The sequence below is a fragment of the Cydia strobilella genome, chromosome 3 (assembly GCF_947568885.1).
Source record: "Cydia strobilella chromosome 3, ilCydStro3.1, whole genome shotgun sequence".
In the NCBI taxonomy this organism is placed as follows: domain Eukaryota; kingdom Metazoa; phylum Arthropoda; class Insecta; order Lepidoptera; family Tortricidae; genus Cydia; species Cydia strobilella.
The window spans coordinates 19,181,773-19,204,109 of record NC_086043.1 but is presented as its reverse complement, the minus strand read 5'-3'; the positions used below and the strand labels follow the sequence as shown (position 1 = coordinate 19,204,109).

The window sequence follows — 22,337 nt, the reverse complement described above, 5'->3', positions numbered from 1 at the left end:
ATATATCCGATATACTTCAGTCAACCTCAGTATTTTTAATAGCAAGACACATAATGTTTTGTTAGGAGCGTTTTGCGAGTGAAGTACGACTGTCGGACTTTAACTATCATTTCTGACTTTTCTATTGCTATAATGCAATGGGTCCCATATAGACATTTGATCCTAAAAACAAACCTGATCGCCTGATACTATTAATAAAGAATTGTCATCAAGCCTATTGGAAATATTCGGGTCTATTGCGAATTTATTTTGTTACCTTTATTTACCGACGTTTCGACACAGGTTTCACTGGTCGTGGTCGCGGCTAACTGACGTCCCAGCAACATGTCGAAACAGAGATTTGTGTGACTACTATGGATAACGTACCTACAAAGCTATAAACTCTTAAAGTAAGCCTAGCCTAGACCTCGCTAGCTAGTAGTTCGATACCCCTTGTAATTTGCCAAGTGCGTGTCGGCAGGGTGAAAAACCCTGGAATGTGGTGCAGGTTCAAGAACTTGATTTTGCTAATTAAGCGTTCAACAAACTGGGCGATCCGCAGGTAGTTTTTAATAGATTGTGTTTACGCGGAGGGATTATGATATTGTGGAATTTTCATTTAAAATCGTACTATAATTGTAGAAACAAAATGCGGGCATAAAAAGACGAAGTCAAATACCTAACAAACCCTACATACGTTTTGTCACAATTGCTAGATAAAGGATATACCTATTACTCCTAAAACTTGAAATTAAAATGCCTAAGAACACACGCAAAAAGCCAAGTTTAGTGATTTTGCGCTCACCTGTCGCCTCAACTAAATTTACATCTCCAGTGTGAAGGGATTTTTTGCCTTTAATGCAATGGAAAAGAGTTAATACAGGTTTTATGAATTATGAAATGTAAATCAATAAACGCCATCAAAGCCAAAGATAATACGTTTTGTTTCAGTTAATGATTACAGTTTTCATTTTTAATGACATTTTGTAAAATACGTGTATGTAAAAAAAAAAAACCTAAAAATGTCTCATCATATTTTTGGACCATCGTCATCCATCGTGTATAAGAGTTTCTCAGCATTTCACGGTTAATATTTATTAAAACTCCAGCATGTCCAGCACTGGACGTCCTCTGATGATGATGATGATTTATTAAAACATTGCAATATTTGCAATAACTTGAAGAAATAAAAGACTGATTCCAGCGTTTGCTGTGGTACCTAATATTGCGTTGTCCAGTGTCATCGGTCTTTCATAATTCATTCATATTTAATCATAACCATGTCGGCTCAATCGAACCAACAAGTGGTCGACGGTTTGTAAATTTTGAAGACAACCTTCATATGTGGTATTTTTTATAAAAAGGGACCTTATTGTCGATGGCGCTTACGCCATTATTAACGATGCTCCGATATAAATACAATGTCGCGCGACGCTGTGCGGCGTAAGCGCCATCGACAATAAGGTCCCTTTTCATAGAAAATGGCCCATATGTAGTTGCATAGGTACGAATAACGAACATTGCAAGTTAAATTAAAGTTTTTAAAAATATACCTATTATTTACCGTGTTATTTTAGAGGGAACAATTTGAATAACATCAATTTTCCTATTTATTTCTCGTTGGAGAATAATGACCATAATGATGGTAGCAAGCTTTTAACATTATACATGCGAAACTAACTCTGTCTGTCGGTTTGTTACCTCTTCACGTTTTAACCCCTGAACCAATTTCGATGAAATTTGGTATGAAGATAGTAATTTTTATCAATAATCATCATGCCAAACATACAAAGTACAATACGGGCAAAAGCTATATTAAATATGTGTTCCCTTCAATAAGAATGTGTAGAAATTAGAACTTCTCCTAGAGGTCCTATATGGCTAATAGTACCTATAGCTACCATTACACGGTTGAAATTTTACAACGGCAAAAAATCTCTTGAAATCGTTTCATCTTTCAAGTCAAGACATGACCACGAGCAGACCGGCTTAGTCATCAATCTAAAAAAAAATATGTCGAAAAAAAAACCCGGACAAGTGCGAGTCCGACTGGCCCACCGAGGGTTTCGTACTTTTTAGTATTCAATTCAATTCAATTCAATATATTCTTTATCCAAATAGGCCTAGCAACAAGCACTTTTAAATTGTCAAGTTTTGTATTTGTTATTGTGGCAACAGAAATACATCATCTGGGAAAATTTCAACTGTCTAGCTATCACGGTTTATGAGATACAGCCTGATGACAGACAGACGGACAGAGGAGTCTTAGTAATAGGGTCCCGTTTTTTATCCTTTGGGTACGGAACCCTAAAAACTACGCTACGCAACGTTGGTTATCAATTAGCAAATGTGATTAAAATTCACCTTTATACCTTTTATGAATCGATGACCGCCGATATGAAAGTGTTGCAATCCTGATAGTGTCAATAGGTTAATAAATATAATATAGTCTTCATTTTACTTCATACAGCAGCTAAATAAACGTGACAGATCTCTTATCTTGCAGACGATACTTTTTGGCTATAAATAAGCCCTTATCAATTAGGTGAGCTATTCTCCCCATATATAATTAAACTCACCGTCCCTATCTATGCAACAGTGTCGCAAAAAATTGTATAAAGTAGAAGTACCTACTCTTTCAAATCTTATAACTTAAGCATTAAAAATTTGTAGACGCTCTAGGTGCTACGGCAACAAAGGATCTAAATAAATAATACATACGTTACTATAAATACGATACAGTGGATAATAAAGTAGTTAACTTGGTTTAGTAAACTCAAGATACAATCGTAATTGGGGCGCGTGTGATTCGCTCCATTAGTTCCTAGACAACCCGGCGTGTTTGTAGACGATCGTCAAATTAATTAAGAATAAAGTTAAACAGACAAGTGAAAAATAAAGACTGTTAATCTTCATAAAAAGTTTAACCTGTTAAAGTTGTAAGCGTCCCACTTTAACAGGTTTCGGACAGAGAAATAAACCGCAAAGCTATTTGTTCTTACGCTTTCAAAAAGTAAGACAAGGTAAGTGGCGTAATCAAGATATATAAACAATTATGTGCATTGTATACAGATTGAAAGTCTTAATCATTCACTATCTCTGTTCATTTACGATCAGTAACAATTGAAGACATCTTTCGTAACGATAAAATGCAATAAGATAATTTAGGTCCGGCAACGCCCAATGACGCGCCTAGCCCTAGGCCAGACAGAAAGGCAGGCACTTCAGGCGACCATTACAACAAATATGTCTACTAGTCAGGCACAGCTAATCAATACGCTTTTAGCTGGGAAAATATTTAGGGTGGATAATATTTCGGACGTTTTCGGTTAGGCAGAGGCACATCAGGCACATGGCACATTTAAGGGACTAGCAATATGGCATGCAAATCTTTCTATAACGAGAATGTAACCTCTTTAAAATATTAAATATATTGAAACGGGTCACTCACGTATTTTAAGTCGAAGATTGCTCGACATATTTCGTTCCATAATAAGGCTTATTAAAATATTCACTTTTCGTACAAATTTGTACCCCCAGACACATCCCATTTAAAGTAGTCAATATTTCGATTTAAATCTCCCGCTATTAAATGTCCGGGAGATTAAAAAACATATTCTTCTCTTTTTGTTACACTGCTGGGTAAAGCTGAGCTAATATCAGATGAACTTTTATCACTCCAACAGCCTAAGCCAAAAAAGTGCACCTGATGATATTACCTCTACTTAGGTATAGCACTTTCCTTTCTTCGCGTAACCGGTGAAAAGGCACAAAAAAACTAAAAAAACGTTTATTTCACGTGACGGGAAAACATTAAATTTCAGAAGTTGTTTCTCTTTCGACGTAACGAGAAAGCATTAATTATTTTTTTGGAGTAACGATCCAGAGGCCGTGAGTTCAAATCTCACCCAAGGCAGTAATTTTTCCACTTTTAAATTTATTCTAAGCTTAAAAGCATTAATTTCCAATTACTTAGCGAAAAGACTATTTCAATTCGCCAAACAAAAGACATGTAATTAGTTCATGTTGAATCCTCAGGTGTCACATATTGCTAAATGTTATGACAACGAAACACCTGCTAATTACGCGTCACAAAGACATTTAACGGAAACATGCATCAATCAAAAATAATACAAGTATAATCAGTAATTTCTATAGGACGTTGTGCCTTACGTAAATCTGCGAGGAAATATTCAATTTAAATCATAAAGCCAAACTTGGCACTCGAAATTAAACAGTGTCCATATAAGAAGCATGATTTGCACCGAACTCATTGCACAAATGAATCATCGGGGTTACACAAGGAAGACATTATTTCTGGTGTTTGACCTAATGACACCGACACGAGTTCGCTTAAGGTGTTCCACCTTAACGTTGCCTCTGATCCTTGTCACAAATTCGTGGCATCATTACATCAAGGATGCTGGTCACCTCCTTAATTCACAAATGAGGTAATGACTGGACAATAACAGTCTCAAGAATTTCCACATAACCAACAACTAACCACTTGAACAGGTTTAGTATCAACGAAAATCAGCCTTGGAAATTATATTGACCTTCCAAGCGGTCTCATAATTAGTAAATCCGTTGCCACGCCATACTATAGTGCGCGCATTTGGTACCTATGTAGAATAGGTACCAAATATTTTAATAAAAGAAAAAAAATGCTAACATCACTAATAGTGCAGTTTTATATTATTTAAATAATGTTGCATGTTGTTGATCTGTTGATGATACGTTTGTATTGTATCATGTAGTTCTTAGGCTTTGGCGATGAAGAGAAGAAATACAAAATCTCGCTCAGACAGCGGATGTTCTATTTGAGTGTAGAGATTCAATTGAAAAATGCACGTCCATCATAATCGGCAAATAACTGGGTCGCCTGGCGTGCCGAGGTTAATAGATCTAAGGTCGCACAAATTATCCCTAAGTTTATCTATTGAGATCATATAAAATCATGTTAATCTTTCCCATTTACTCCTGGAAGAGGAAGTCTAAAATATGAAACGTATTAATATTTAAACGGCCACGTTTCCCTCAAACTGGAAGCGAAATTATGATTTATCGTTTACGGAAGGAGATTTAAAAAAAGTATTGCAATATTAGAACGGCATTTGCAATCGAAAGGATTTATCAGTGAAACGATTACCGATTTCAAAAGCAGCGAAAACATAAGTTTAAATGCAGGAAGCAACTGCAACGTGCGACCGGTTCACATTGTCACGCGAGAACCGACGCCGGCTGCAAGTTTCGGCAATGCCGTTTGCACATACTTAATTAATGTATCTATTAGAATCAAAACACGAAACTGACTCAATTAGAACCATTTAGTGATCCACTCCATTACAAATTAACCACGTTGCACAAATTTGGAACGAAACAGATGTGCGTTAAAACCTACAAAAATTTTATATTTTATTTTTAGTTTCATGAACAACGTTGTAGATAATTATGTATTTAGTTTGCTCCAGAAACATTGAAAAAAAAAACCACAAACCATATCAGTATTATCCATATTTTTATGAGATAATCAATACATATTTCGTTAGCTCATAGTTTACACAAAACTGCAGTTAGAAATTCGCGTGAGCGTGTCGATAAGCTTTTTGCGTGGTTATATTTGAGGCACAGTTTGTTTTTCCAGTCATCATCAATGACAGGCATGCCAAGACTTTTATCGTCTTCATAAAACAGTAGATATATAGAGTTATACAAATTCGTAGAGTTCCGCGCGAGTACCAGTGCGTTACATCTATGCTTAAAGATAAGAAGGAGGAAGATTGGCAAGTTTGCCGTCAGCAGTTTCCGTCTTGAGCAGACGGCTTTTGTAAATATTTTGCATAAGTTTCTCATAAAACCGCTTTACTACACAGAAAACCACTTCCACAGACAGACAGCGCGGTGTTCTCGAATGTTTGTTTAATCATGCGACTTAACGACTGTAATGTAAATTTAGACACCGTCGTAGTCGCAATTGTTTATTTTAGCTGAAGATTTGCGTAAATTATTTTTATTTTATAATTTAGGAGCAATTCCAAACGAATTTGAACACATTATTCACATTAATATAAAAAACGAAGGTTCATGTTCAAAGAAAAATTAATACAAAACAAAGGATACAAATATGTAAATAATTTGACTAATAAAAAGGTTAGGTTGGAATTTGAAGACTCATTGACTTACAAGTATGTCAAACTAATATATCTGGTCAGGTTATCCTTGAGTAGTCGATATATCACTTGAGCAACAAGACTATAGTGCAAATAAATCACATCTGTCAATAATAAGGAACTTCAGGCTTATTGAATTATTGCATACTATACATTTTGTTGATAGTCAATTTCTGTTTTGGAATGTCAAAACTTTTGTTTACTGAAATAATATATGAACAGTTTTGTCAGCTTTGACGCATGGCACACAAAAAATAATCAAATAAGGACTATGATGGATTGACGTCATGGGTCATGGCCAAGTTTATAAAAATATTTGGTAGAAATATTTTAAAAGTAATATATATTTGAATTGAATATTCAAAAAATAATAGCAATTTAATAGTAAAACGCAAAAACTATCTGAGAAACTCAACATAAATGAGTGCTAAGAAATAAGTCAAATTAAAATCAGCAGCTGTCGTTTCACGTACAAAAACTATAAGTATAGTGTTCTTCGAGTCGAAATTTTAGATTATTTGAAACCTCCAAAATTGTTTACTGTATAAACATCAAAATCATCAGGAAGCACATAACACTGAAGAAAGAGATGTTTGTTTTTGTATTATTTCAATTAATGAATTTACCCGCCTCATTTAGTTAAGGCCGATCTTGTCATAAAAGTGATTAATTAAAATGAGAAACCACCGGCCGTAGTCCCTAGTCACCAGCACCGGGCACTGAGACAGTTTCGTAACACGCCGGTGCGCAGGCGCCACTCTCAGACGCCACTGACACAGCGAGCGCCATAGGATAAAAAGAGCGTGTACCATTGCCAACTTTTTTCATTTGGCTGCACCCAAGTGGACGTATTAAATTCTACGACAGCCGAGTGATGAGGTTTTGATCTTATTTGTATTACGGATTATTCGGTTTACGGACGATTTTTGTTTATTAATTTATATTAACTTTTCTTTCAATATTACCTACACAACGTCATTGAGGAAGCTAAACTGGCGGTCGAAATATATTAATTCGAGTAATCAAAATTATTAAAGCAAACATTGCAAACGTTGACGACCGGTCTGGCCTAGTGGGTAGTGACCCTGCCTGTGAAGCCGATTGTCCTGGGTTCGAATTCCGGTAAGGGCATTTATTTGTGTGGTGAACACAAATATTTGTTCCTGAGTCATGGGTGTTTTCTATGTATATAAGTATGTATATCGTCGCCTAGCACCCATAGTACAAGCTTTGCTTAGTTTGGGGCTAGACTGATCTGTGTAAGATGTCCCCTAATATAAAAAATATATTTAAAAAAAATTGTTGGCTACTAATAGCAAAGGCACTTCCATTCGCTGGGCAAGGTTTCGAATCAGGTAAGAATGAGAGGAGGAGAAATCGTTTTTGACCACGAATCGTTTTTGGCATGTACAATGTAAACACGGAAGTTTTTGGGACCATAAAATTACAATAGAAACGAACTTTTATATCATTCATTATGCATCCTGCTATAGCATCTGTAATTTTAGCACACAAAAATATCGCTCCTATTTAAAAATATAAGCCCTAAGAATATTGCTGTGATTGATCATCCTTTAGCTGTAACTAATATCTTTGTTTTGTGGTAGGTTCGTTTTTCTATTTCTCATTCTATCAAACATTTTCTGTAATTTTGATAAAATAGCATTAATCGACTCTGTAACTACAATTTTTATCATTCTATCTCTTGTAGTAAAGCTGAAAATCTTATTCTTTGCAATCTTTTGCACCATTTATCAGTTACGTGTTCACAATCACGGAATATCTCGTTTCTGATAAATAAAATACCCTACGTCAAAAATGTCAAAATTGTTTTTGAAGTATCATAGTCAAAATGTTCTATTAAATTCATAGATAGTTGATATTACAACACGAATAACCCTCACAGTTATGCCATATGGATGAGTTACGAGCGTGTCATGTGCCAATTTATTTAGTATATGCCTATGGTAGCCGTAGATTAGCGCGTACGCATTAGCTTGTCATCAGAAGATTTATTATTAGACTCGGATATTATAGGCACAAGTTGAGTAATTGATATTTAAGGACCGGTGCGTACCTTCGGCGCCAAACTGTCATGATCATGATACTAGTCGATGTTTCTATATACTGAACTTTGGACGGAAGGAAAGTTTGTAGCGAACCATGGCTATGTTCTTATTCTTCATGATACATAAATATGACTCAAAGGTTTAGAAGATCGTTAAAAAATTCTGAAAGCAATGTCAAATCTTCTCATCGGTCAAACAAGGAGGCTAAAAAAGGTTCATCCAATCTAAGGTAAATGATATTAATTAAAAAATTGAATGCTTTAAAAAGTTCTTATACCATAACAGCATATAGCAGCAATTACTTGTTAGAGCATAAATTTGTAAGGCTTAGATCCCTAGTCCGTATATCTCTAGTAAAGCCGTTTCAAGTGCGACGATTGTATTCGAAAGGCCCTCGCAGTACTAAAAGTCAAATCGGTTTGTGTAAAACACCCGGTTAAAAATTAAAAACAGGCCAAGTGCGAGTCGGACTCGCGCACGAAGGGCAAAAAAAGTCACGTTTGTTGTATGAGAGCCCCGCTTAAATATTTATAGGTATTTAATTTTGTTTTTAGTATTTGTTGTTATAGCGGCAACAGAACTAAACACAGTCGAATATGATATTAATTAAAAAATTGAATGCTTTAAAAAGTTCTTATACCATAACAGCATATAGCAGCAATTACTTGTTAGAGCATAAATTTGTAAGGCTTAGATCCCTAGTCCGTATATGTCTAGTAAAGCCGTTTCAAGTGCGACGATTGTATTCGAAAGGCCCTCGCAGTACTAAAAGTCAAATCGGTTTGTGTAAAACACCCGGTTAAAAATTAAAAACAGGCCAAGTGCGAGTCGGACTCGCGCACGAAGGGCAAAAAAAGTCACGTTTGTTGTATGAGAGCCCCGCTTAAATATTTATTTAATTTTGTTTTTAGTATTTGTTGTTATAGCGGCAACAGAACTAAACACAGTCGAATATGCTCTGTTCATTTTGATGAGCAAGATAAGTACTTACTTACACTAGTAAAGACGGCTTGCGCAAACTACGTCGTGGTTCGTGGTGGCACGGTCCCGACTAAGCGACAATTTATTAGAAAGCAGCTACAGTTTCAGGGCTATTGATATGTTGCTAATAGAATTTTAATGTCATTGTTCGTAAATAGATACAGAAATTTATTTTTACCATTTTATGCACATTTGTTAAATAAAAAAAATTTGTAAAAACGTATCAGTAAATAAGTAAGTAAATGCAAAAAATCCCTAAAAGAAACATAAAAAGCTTTTGCTACAAAATCAAATCAAATCTACACACTTCCAAATTATTAATAACCAAGTATGAAGGAGCCCACTGACTATCAGTCCGCCGGACGATATCGACCTGTCAGTTAGAACAAAAATTTGACAGTTCCGAGCAACTGACAGGTCGATATCGTCCGGCGGACTGCTAGTCAGTGGGCCCCTTAAGGATGTTGTTAAAATCCCCCTCCTTTGAGGGAAATAAATAAACACTGGCAACATATTTTTGTACATGTTACGGGAAACTTGATTACCGGGCAGTATACATAATGACCGGTCATTATATATGATTTATGAATAATGCCCAAAGGCGTTCGGCAAAGTGATAAACTTATTACTTTGGCCGGTCCATGTCAATAATGCCCGACGGCCCGTGGTCCATTTAATAAATCAAGGTTAGATAGCTTGAATTTATTAATTGGTCGCGCCGTGGTGGAAGTAGTTTATTTCTGTGGGGGGTTGCAATTCTAACCTGACCTAAACCTACTGTTCTATAAACAGTTCTTTTTTGTGGGGGGTTCTAACCTAAACCTACTTTTCTATAAACAATTATTTTTTGTGGGGGGGTTGCAGTTCTAACCTAACCTAAACCTACTTTTCTGTAAGCAGTTCCTTTTTGTGTGGGATTGAATATAGAATAGAATATATTTTATTTGTAGTAATTGTACATCGTCATATTCATTGCAGTTATAACCTAAACCTACTTTTCTAAAAACAATTCTTTTCTGTGGAGAGTTGCAGTTCTAACCTAACCTAAATCTTCTTTTCTATAAACAATTAATTTCTGTGTTCCTACTACAGTTCATCTGTTTTATTACATTGCCCAATGTAGGTCGATCATTAGTCATACTCATACTTCATACTGACCGGTCAAAGTGATAAATCATGCAGATTTAATTACATATTGCTCACTTGATGCGGCCATCAGACACACACACGGACGGGCAACTTGATAAGTCCGGTCACTATGAATAATGACCGGACTTATCAAGTTGCCCGTAATATATACAATATATATATCTATATATCGATCGTGTTTCGGCTTCACTTTTGGCAGATTAGCCGTATAGGGACTATCGGTCTATGCCTAAATAAGTCAGTGGTTTAAAGTATTTACTTTATACTTTTTCTCAGCATCAATGCAAGAAGAAAAACTGAAAATCTTGTTCTATATTCTGTTTTTTTATTCCGTAGACTAAAATGACATTTCATGTGGTACTAAGAAATGTCATCTCATACACATGAAACTTCATTTTAGTCTACGGAATAAAAAACGAACTAGATACCTAAACATTTTTTAGATGCAGTATAATGTAGACTAGACCGGTAGAAAGTCTGAAATTCAGGAAGAGTAAACTTTTAAAAAGTACTTCCGTGCCAACTGGGTCACTTGTGTCTTACATTATGTCAAGAAAATATATCAAATGTGTTCTTTTTACTTAAAAATTCATAGAAACGTACGTCATTCATGAACAACCGCAATTTAACGATATTTTATGCAATAAAAAAAAGGTGGCGTATAATATCAGCTTGTTGATAACGATAACGCACGTACGAAAACGAAACCACTTGTTATCATTTGTCTTTCCATCAAATCCAATATTGCAAAAAAGGGTAATCTAATACCTGCGATTCATAACAGCGTTTGACGTTCGCGTGGTTTCCGATGTCTGGCCCATGTCTACTTTGCTTTCCTTTCACGTTGCGTTCCATTTAAGTGAGAATTTATTTTTACCCGTTTTATTATTTATTAGCATAAGCATTATTAGCTAATTATTAGCATTTTTTTTAAATTGATTGTTAAAGGAATTGTAATTTTCAGTCGACTTTATTTAAATGCTTTTACACATTTATACGCAGCGTTAAAGAAGTCACACGTCGAAAATAGTATTTTATGCAACCGCTGTATAAGAAGGGTAAAAAAGGCGAGTGGAGTGGATTACAATGTGAGCTGGAGCCGCAGGCGTGGACGAACATTGTAAAGGAATAGGCCACGAGCCACGAGCATTTTTTGACCTACTTATACAACGTACTCGAGTACTCGTAAAAATCACCAGGCTGAGTCGCTTGCTTGTGTTGCTTCTCGATACCCTTTTGGGAGGGTGTGAGGGGGCTCTTCCGCATCCCTGCTTTGGGGCCTGTGGGCTGAGTCGCGGAAAGAAGGGAGGCCTTTGCTCAGCATCAGCAAAAGTAGGAAGCAAAAGCAAGGAAAAGTTGTTGTTTAACCTCTCGTGTTAATATTATTGATACCCGAGCAAGTGAAAGATTCCAAAATCGAACCACGAGCGTAGCATTTCGAAAAATGAAATCTTAAGCGTTGTGAGGGTTTCAACGCACGAGGATTAAACAAATTTTGCCACCGAGTGAAAGACAAAATTTTTCGCCACACCAACACAAGGAAAATATAGCTAAACAAAATCAAAGCAAATCGATTCATAATGAATGTTATTAAATATTTATAATTCAAAATCATCTTTTAAAAGTCGAATCTACCAGCAAAAATAAGAAAACTACTCAAATTTTGCGTTTGATTACTTTGTCTCACAAGTGGATAAAATGCAACTTTCTTATCAGTTTTTGAACAATTAAGGAAGCCTTTACCAGCTGGCGTAGTGAAAATTATTTAATGATCAAAACGGCCATCAACGAAGTTTCAACAGGCGCGCTCCATACATAATACGCGAAAGAAAGCAGACAGCCTGCAGACAGTACACAATGGCATACTACAACTGGGTTAATTGAAGACAACAGCGCACATCGCCTGCGGCCGCCAGATCCGATCTCCGCGCAAATTAATACTGTACTAAATTATTCATTCGGAATTATGGACGACAGAGTCGTTCAATGTAATTAGGGTTACTAGTTAGCAACCGTCCGGATTTTTCCTGATACGAGTAGGCCAGGATTTCCAAGCGGGAGTTTTGATCATTTTCCACCATTGCGCCCGGAATAAGGAAATGCCAGTCAACTAGTAGATAATAAGTCCATGGCTCAATTTTTGATTGTTACATGATAATATTAACGAAACGCGTTTTAATGTAAATCCTAATAACTATACATTTTAAAATTAATATCTAATTTAAAAACCCGCCAAGTGCGAGTCGGACTCGCGCACGAACGGCAAAAAAATCACTTTTGTTGTATGGGAGTTAATGGGAAACCCACTTAAATATTTATTTTATTCAGTTTTTGGTATTTTTTGTTATAGCGGCAACAGAAATACGGTTCATGAGATACAGCCTAGTGACAGTGGTGACAGACAGACAGAGGGACAGTGGAATCTTAGTAATAGGATCCCGTTTTTACCCTTTGGGTACAGAACCCTATAAGACACTGCATGTTAAAATTTGCTTTCCTACATGTGTACTAATCGATTTGAATGATTCGACAAGAGCGAAACGTTTTCAAACGAAATTCCCAAGATACATTCTTGGGAATTTCGTCTGAAACTCGAGAAATTAGGCAGTAAATTCAGAAATTGGTACCTGGTAACCCTAACTGTAACAACGCTCGCTACGAAAATTTTATGGCTTTGCCCCCGCTTTAGTACCCGGTACGTTTTTACGTACAAAACGAGAGAAAGTTTTTTTATATAAACGCTTTTCATACTTTTTGCCAATTTCTGGTCAATCTCAAGTTTAATTTGATCTATCGCTTAACTTTTCTGGGCTATTTGGGAAACTTTCTCCAGTGCACAGGTCTGCAATGCGACATCTTTGTACATTGATTTCTAACGGTGTTACGTCATAAATCTATTCAGCTTTCGGCCTTGATTCGGCACCATCCCGAATCGATTCGGTCGTTTCGCAGGCCTATAGTAGTAGTAGTTACGATTATCGTGTCCTAACGAAAAGATTTAAAAAAATACGTATCTGACACAGAAAGTTAATGCATAGAAAGTTACCAATGATTTATCTTATCAATCCCTCTGCTCTTAATCGCAAATGTGCCGGTATTCTCATAAATTGACGAGTGTTTTGTCCTAATTTCGGCTAGAAAGTGTGCTTTTGTGCCTTTTACGGCTGAATATGGCCAATTTTAATGCAAAGCGTGGCGGCCAACAATACAAACAGTACAATAATGCCAGGTAAACGGTACACGGCTTCCTGGCTGGCGGACAATCGCCGAATACTAAGCGCGGTTTCGAAATCGCAAACTATATGTGCAAAGTGCTAAGAAGCAGAAAAGGAAATTGCTTGGGATCCAAAAGAGTAAGAGTGAGTTCTAACTTTTGGATGACAACACACAGTAAAAATTTATTATACGTTAAATAAATATCTCTGTGAAAGCAAATTTGTGTGATATATATTTTTTTTGGCTCTGGGAACCCGGTGAGTCACAGTATGAGTCATAAGAAACCCAAACAGACTTGTAATTGATTTTGTTCCCAGTAGTTCCCTTTTTATGAAAAACAGTTATTATATGTGTATACAAATATTTAATGCTCTTCCAGATAATGTTAAGGATCTCCCTCTTAATTTATTTAAAACTCAACTTTATCGTTGGCTGGTAACTAAGATGTTTTACACTATAGATGACTTGTTTGCATGTAATAGTATTAAGTAGAATTTAGATAGGTTTAAGTTTAGGTTAAGTGTACATTTGCATGCTAACTAGCAAAATATGTCTTAGTGCAGAAATATGTTATCTATACCGTCTCATTGTACCATATTTTAAGCAAATAAAGAATATTTATTATTATTATATTATTATTATAAGATTTAATTATCTTTGGATTGGGAAACGGCTTAACAGGAGAAAATGTCCATCTTTTGGACAAGTTACTACTAGTTACTTTAGATCTCTTTGAGTAAGATCATGCTTCTATGGGGGCCACAAGGCCAGTAGAGTAGGTAGCAGGACAGACATCTCGTCATTACTCTCTAGCTCTACTCTAATCTCATTCATTTCTACGCCCACGTCAGTTAACTAAACCAGAACAAAGTTCAATAACATGTAAAAGTGAAATCGGTACAGAGTGTAAGTGCCTAAAAACTTAGACAATAGCTGATGACTCATTTTTGATGACATCATTGTATTAAGAGAATCGCCTCAATTCTCTTGCCATTCTGATCAGAGGAAATAATTTAAAATCAGTGTGGCATTATTGAAGACTTGAAAATGTCATACATAGGTTACCTAAAAACTAGACACACGATTAAACTGTCTGTGCAAGCGTTCTGTTTTAACGAAGAGAATATATGCTAATGCCGCCGAACACACAAAAATTACTAAGGTGCATAATTTTAATTGAATTAGTATCAGCTCGTAGGAAAACATAAATAACCACGTTCATTGATAGCGTTGTGGAGAAGGCTGCGGCCAACCGTTCCGGGAAGCGGCCGCAGACGGTGCGCAGACGCCGGTGACGTCACGGCGTGACCGGCCAAATGGGGCAGCGGGCTGACACTGCTTTTGTTACTTTTAAAATTAAAACGGTCGCCGGTTCTATTACGCGCTTTGGCTTACTTCATTTCTGTCCATCAGTTGTTAGTAGCTTTTCTCTATTCTGACAAATTTACCCAGCACTAAAACATTGTAACAAGTATAAATTATAAGCATTATAACATACAATCAAGCAAGCATAAACTTCAAAGACAATTGAGCGCGCGAAGGAGGTGCCAATAACTAGTAACTAATCTAATAAAATTGAACAACTCAACAAATTTCAAGGACAGACGAAGCGTAAATAACTAAGACATTGCCCTTTATGGAAAACATTCGCATAACTCGCAGCTCCGGCATGTGCTGAATCGTCAGAAAAACAAGTTGTTGACCTTAAAAGAAAAAGTTAAAGGCCCATGCAGTGTCTACGGCCATTGATACAAGATACAAGTGGGTACCAAGGTCGCGGTGTCAATGTACTGCTTGCAGGACAAGACGCCACCTGCCTCCAGTTCTCCACCGCCAATGAGTACGCATAAATAATAATTATTGCGACAACACGGCTCCGAAAGAGAAAAAGCGTCCCCGTGCGTTTTCTGTTTGCATGTCAAAGACGGGCATAAGCGAGCGAATTCTTAAATGCCGATGAGCAAAAATGCCTGTTAGAAGGTGGTTTTTAGCTTTTTTTCTTGTGTCAAGCACGCACATTCCAGGTGTGTCTAACAAGTTTTATTTCTCCGAACAATTCCATTATGATGAACAAAGTATTCAAGATGGTGGTGTTGGAATTACAAATGACTAGTCATTATGCATGTTTGGTTTGAATTTTGAATACAATTCTCATTGAGCGCTAGCGTGCGCTGCAGCTAAAGAATGCATGCACTTCCGCCAATCCCTAAAGTCAAAGCCTTGACTTGCGTTGGCGCACGCAAGACGGTTGTTTCGTTCGTTGGGGCACCGTCGGAACCGAGCCCACCCGACGTCATGGATGGCTATTAATACAGTGATCATAACAAATTACGTACAAAAGACTATCCTATGAACTGATGTACTTTTATCTCAGCAATAACTATTTTGCGAGGGAGATGAGATGATGTAGTTGACCTGGGCGTGGAAATCATGTGTTTTGACAAAGGTTGTTGTAGATTTAGTTTTTATTAGTTCCAAATTTAATAACGTATTGGAAGTAAAAGTCCAAAGCAAGAAAATAGCGTGTTCTGTTACGAAGTCTTATCATACAACTTTTACTCGTAGAAGTTTTTGATAACCTGATGTGTTTTTCGAAAACTTCTTAGGCACTTTTAAAATAAAAATACACCGCATACAAGAAAAAAACCTATACTATTAGGGAATCCAAATCGTATGTTTTATGGATATGGCAATAAGTATAAATATATCTCCACGAACAGCGCGAAAGCCTCATTTATCAGTCTGCGTAATCTTTTGGAGTAAAATGTATTCGCAGATTCAATATTACACTGGCGGATTAAAAAAAAACAAGGCCATTCTAACTCCTAACACCATTGGTATCGCAGATAGATATGGCACGAGTAGCGCTGTGAATCACGTCACGGTCACGAGATTATTCCCGTAGGCGCGGGCACGGGGAGAAATCACACGAACATACACATGTTTCCAGAAATGGAATGAAATGTATCTGGTAATATTCCAGAACTTTATTGGTGAGATTGCAAAGGCAGAGCACTTAAAGCGCAACTAAAGTGAGCATTAGAGAGGTACACTGACCTGTTAGTGGGAAAAGTTATGGTCATTTATTTATTTAAATTAAATCCATTTATAGCGGAAGTGCTTCAGGAAGCCGAAAAGATTTACACATATGGTAAGATTATTATCTACCAACAACTATATCAACTATGAAAATTGAACCCAAATTAAGATTTCGAAGTTCATGATATATGAAAAGTCATATTTAAAGGCGAAAAAATACTTAAGTAATTAAATTTGAAGCAATGCTTTAAGTGTCCAATCGACATATATTACAATGATAAACTAAAACGACGGCACCTATCGGAAAACGTTATTAATACATCTATTAACGCCTTCATTGAAACTAGACGTTAAACAGAAAAATCGGTTGTCTTACGCAACGACATTTCTCTAAATTCGCAATGTTTATACCGATGTGGACTGGCACTGATCCAATGGTGCTTTTTAATCCGTTAAATTCATTGAGAAGCTTTATTACCGGTACGAATATTAGATATAGATAGTGTCGACTAATATTTTGAGCGGCTGGTTTGATTGATTTCTACGCATTTCACGGAAAAACGCTTTGTGTGAAATGGTACAGTTCTATATTTGCATAAGAAAGGATTCAACGGATTGTATAATTATACTGCTGACCAAAACGTTTTAAACCGTTAATGGCCTAGAGGCCTCCCTATTTTATGATGAGGTCATAGACACTAGAAAAACGTTTGGACAAGTCTCAATTATCTTAATCGTATTGTAACGACTGTAGTATGACACAGACACATTTTCATGAATAAATATTTTAATAAATGAGCCAACAACAAATTAGCGTATAAAGTAGAGCGTTGATCAGAGGTGTACCAATAAGTCAATAATCAAATAATCTACACAAAACTACGCAGTAAACCAGTGTTCTAGTACAAACACGTGCTATCATAAATGACGGGCTCGAGTAAATTGTAAAAACTACGCAGTTGTCTATATAAAAATCACATTCGATGTGAAACCATAATGATCATAATAGTGAGAAACAAAAATCTTCATCTTGTATGTCAATGTCAATAAGTACTAGGTGTTATAACAATAATAATATTAAAAAAATATGCAATAGAATTATCACCGGTACCGGTGCGTCGTTATTAAATTCCACACAGGCATCATTTGTTGAATTCCATTCCATTCCTGAAGGGTAAGGGTCTCTTCAAATATATCGACGCGGAACGGTGGAATCGGCAAAAGCCGAAAAAAAAAGCTTTATGTCTGCGCAACAAAAGCGACAAACGCGTCGGCGCTTCGGACTCGGAAGGCGTCGGCCGATGCGAGCCGAGCCGAATGACGTCTTTTTAGCTTTCATTGCGCAGACAAAGATTTTTTTTCTATCGGCTTTTGCCGATTCCGCGTCGATGTATTTGGGGAGACCAACGAATGGAACCACATTGCTAAGCCGCTGTTCATCTGTGTGTCAGCGGGCTGTATCCCATTAACCATAATAGGAATACAGTGAAAATACTGTATTTTTATTGTAGCGTCTATTGTAACAGGATCTTGAATGAATAAAAACCGGCCAAGTGCGAGTTGGACTCGCGCACCGAGGGCTCCGTACTTTTTAGTATTTGTTGTTATAGCGGCAACAGAAATACATAATCTATGAAACTTTCAACTGTCTAGCTAGCACGGTTCATGAGATACAGCCTGGTGACAGACAGACGGACAGCGGAGTCTTAGTAATAGGGTTATACCCTCTTCAACCCTTATTCAAATATCATCTTATGAATCTATGAGGAAACTACAAATTGCCTTAGTCCAGATTGGTTCAAATTTCATCAGTTATCATTAAATTAATTAGTCACAGACTTTACCAACAACATGATTAAAGAGCGGTTAAATAATATCACGACTAGGCATTGTAGTTACATAATCGTGCTGAATCTTAGCTAGAGAAATTAAGATCCCATGAGTGAAAGCTTCTACCTGAAAAAACCAATTGTGGATTACAAAATTAGAAAGTAAAACAAATCGTTTTAATGATCTCTGTTAGGTGCGCTGGAAGCTATCAATCACTCCTGGGTGAATATCAATCTTCCGAGTTACCATCGAAGTTAGAAATAGAAACTAAAGTAACTAGGTAGCTACTTTTTGTTCCTCACATTTTCGCAACTAACATTTGCCTGCGACAGCGTCGCGTATATAGAACTTAGCAATGGCTAAGTTCTAATGAAAGCGAGAAGCGCGAGAAATGTTACATGCTTTAGCTAAGCTAAGACGAACATTTACATAAATTCCTGTGGAATTCGCAAAGCGTGAGGAAACAATATCACTTCTGATTTTGATGAACGACGTGCGTTTGTTATTGTAAGAATTAATCGAACGGATGCACGCATTTACTTCGTGTGAGATCACAATAATTCTGAGATGTGCAAATGATTTGTTTCTCAGAGCACATTCGATATCGGCCGCTTCACCAAATGGGTACTCCGGTTTAACTTAATGCATTCATAACGAGATTGTAGGTGACTGCCAATCGTCAATACGTGTAACAGATGGTGCCTGACACCAATATGACATCGACACCGTATTTAAATTCGACCATAAACTGCTGACGAACATGAAATACTGAATCTGTCGGGCGTCAGGTGAGTGTGTGGAAACACAGAGCCAAATGGAATATTGTGAGCAACTCGTAGGATTTTACCCGCAGATTATTTCATTTCAGCCTATATAGTAAGTTCCACTGCTGGCTTCCTCTCATTGTGGAAGAAGTATCTACTCGTTACCCTTGCGTCTACGTTTACGATTAGTGTGCGTGTAAATTCAATATATCAATAAAATTTGCGTTTCAAGGATTTTTGTAGTACGAGGATAAGATGCCACTCAACAGTACGTAATGGCGAGTTCATAATATATTATATGGTATGATTAACAGCACGGAATCTGTGTGCTAGTTTACGATTTTAACGAAGCGTCACCGGTTAAATAAGCCGGCGGTAGGTCCGGCCAGCACTAAATCATCTAAGGGCATATGTCGGGACGCGACTCGACAATTTATTGCATTTCCCCGCACCCACGGATTGGCGTTCAATATCCCCATGATCAAACGTCTTTACTGCAAGTGCATGTACTGATGCGTTAAGATATTAAACTCAAAGAGATATTATGGTCAAACTGGGTTCAAAATTCAAATAACGTTATCGTAGTTATCATACAAATTAACAGATGTCGGTATCTCACATTTTATTTAAACAGATTATAGTGATAATTAAACGCATTAGAATATTATTATAGTCATTGCAAATATAAATGTTGTTGCAAATAAGGACGATATTTTTATTATAATTATTAAAGGCCCAGTCAATCAAATACATGTGGGTTGATAGCTAATAAATGTATAAATAGTTGAACGTAACGAAACGGCAAACACGAGTAAACAGTTGTAGTACGTGACGGATAATCTTCATGAATGGTGCGCTGATTGCGGCGTTTCCAGCCCATTGAGCGAAAAACGGCGTGTGGAGTGTGATAACATTCATTACGGAATAAAAACGATATACCGAAGTGGAAGGGTTTTACTTGGAGATGTTAATGTTAATGATCGACGCGGGCGCAGGCGGGTTATTCAAAAATGCAAGCGAATTGAAAGTTCGGACGGACCAGTGTAAGCGCGCTTATTGAATAAGTGTAGTTGGTGCAGGTCTCGAGATCACAGCGAGACTGGTTGGCTTGTATCTATAGCACTGACGCATGTGAATGCACGGCCAGGCAGCAGCGCCCACTGACCTCAGCGCGGACGAGATAAAGGCTATTTTAAGCTTGCTCGCGATAAAATTTAATACGTCGAATGTTTAACAGATACGGCATTGGAGGAGCCGGAAGCCTAGGACGCGGACCTATGATAGCTGCTTGATAAAGTATACTTCCGTTGTCCAATTGCTATAGCGTCACTATCACTACTTCCGATTCCTATGAAAGTCCGGACCTCCAACATTCTACGTATTTAAAGGTCAATCTTAAAGCAATTTATAATGCAGATATTTTACTAGCTTCTATAAATGAATGAAACATTTACGTCGTATTTACGCTCTGAGCATAGTTACATCACCATATAGTCGTACGTTTATTATGTACATACACATGTACCTCCATACATAGTTTACTGCTAAATACCGCAGCACAGACGCGGTACAGCGCATTCCTTAGGAAAATTTGAATTTTTCCGAGTAGCTTATTTTCTAGGGCAAAAATAACTGCAAGAAGAATTTACACAACAAATTCACAAAAAGTATGACGTTTGCCAAGGCGTTTATTGCAGCTCGCTTACAAAAGTATTCAGCTTTATGCAGAAACAAATGTACCGTTGAACAGTTGTTATTTAACGTAATTGTTTGCTTGTCAGCAATGTAATCATTTACGTTTTCTTCGACTGGGGTGTTTAATCTATTATTCGATCGAACAAAAAACAAGACAGCATAGCATTAGTAGCTAGTGTGTTTAAAATATATGCACTTTCTGATCGTTGCCGAGGCTGATATTTATAGAACACAAAGCTTCTTTGACCGGGAGAGTTTGCAAGTCCAGTTTCATGAGCGCTAAAAAGATTACCGACCGGCTCACGGCGTGAAAGCAGAATGAGGAATTGGGCTAATCCTCTGTAAGCTGCGACTTCGAGGCATGGCGCGTACTACACGGCATAGATCTGATTGACCAGACATAATAAGTAATCTTAGACGCAAACGCATAAAGTAATATGTACAAAGGCATGTCGCACCAACAGCTAAATCAATAACTCCTCCGCGAGACAGCCGCGGATACTTAGGAAGCGATGAGCGCGCAACCAAAAAACCACCTTATCTAAAGAATGCAGAACCAATTTTCCACTCGCATTGCTCGACTCGCGAGACAAGACGGTGAAAGCCCGTCTGCCCTTGCGATCTCTAGCTTCACAAGAACATAATTGTACACGTTCTGTAAAACGATTCAATGAATCAACGACATTAACGGTCAACTAGAACTTAATTTAATGCTTTTCTACCAAGGGACTCGTAAATCTGGAAACGCATTGCTTGGCACTATGAGACTAGGTTGGCTAGACAATAAAGTTGTAGATAAGGAAGTTTATGTCAAGTAGTTATGCCAACAATTGGATAGAGTAATTAAGAGGAAATGCAATTACTGCTAGTGCACCGCTATGTGCGGGCGGTGTGATCTTTTTAAAAGACAGCACGTGACTGCTCTAAGTATGCTACTTTATCTCATTAGAAAGTCGTAGATTCGGCAGAGGGGCCGACGACCGGCACATTTCAGCCCCGTGCTGCATTTGCGAATGTGTAATACCCATTTATTAAAACTATAGAATAGATTAACTAAAAGCCCCATTACGCCTGGCTTATAGCCCTTCGCAGACTTTTATGAGTTCCTTCACTGCTAGCGTTATTGAGGTAAACGGAATAGCTTTACCATTACGATATGTACATATTATGTTCATCACATTCAGAATTGGTAAAAAAAGACATTAATATAGTATGTATAATAATATTAATAATGCAAAACACCTAACATAACTAACTTAGCGGTTTCACTCACGTATTTTTAGTCACTCGCAAAAATACGTGAGTGAAACCGCTAAGTTAGTTAAGTTAATATGTCTCGCGATAGTTTAAATCCGATTAATGCAAAAACCCCTTCCAAATATGCATAAAGGGGCCTACCGATTATCAGTCCGCCGGACGATATCAGCCTGTCAGTTAGAACAAAA

At 37.1% G+C, this 22,337-nt stretch overlaps 1 protein-coding gene across 6 annotated transcripts in view; it reads right to left on the bottom strand.

Annotated features, from left to right (window-relative positions):
* LOC134756042 (protein bunched, class 2/F/G isoform-like) overlaps positions 1–22,337 on the bottom strand; it is a 162,309-nt gene that overhangs the window by 109,892 nt on the left and 30,080 nt on the right. The window lies entirely within an intron of this gene.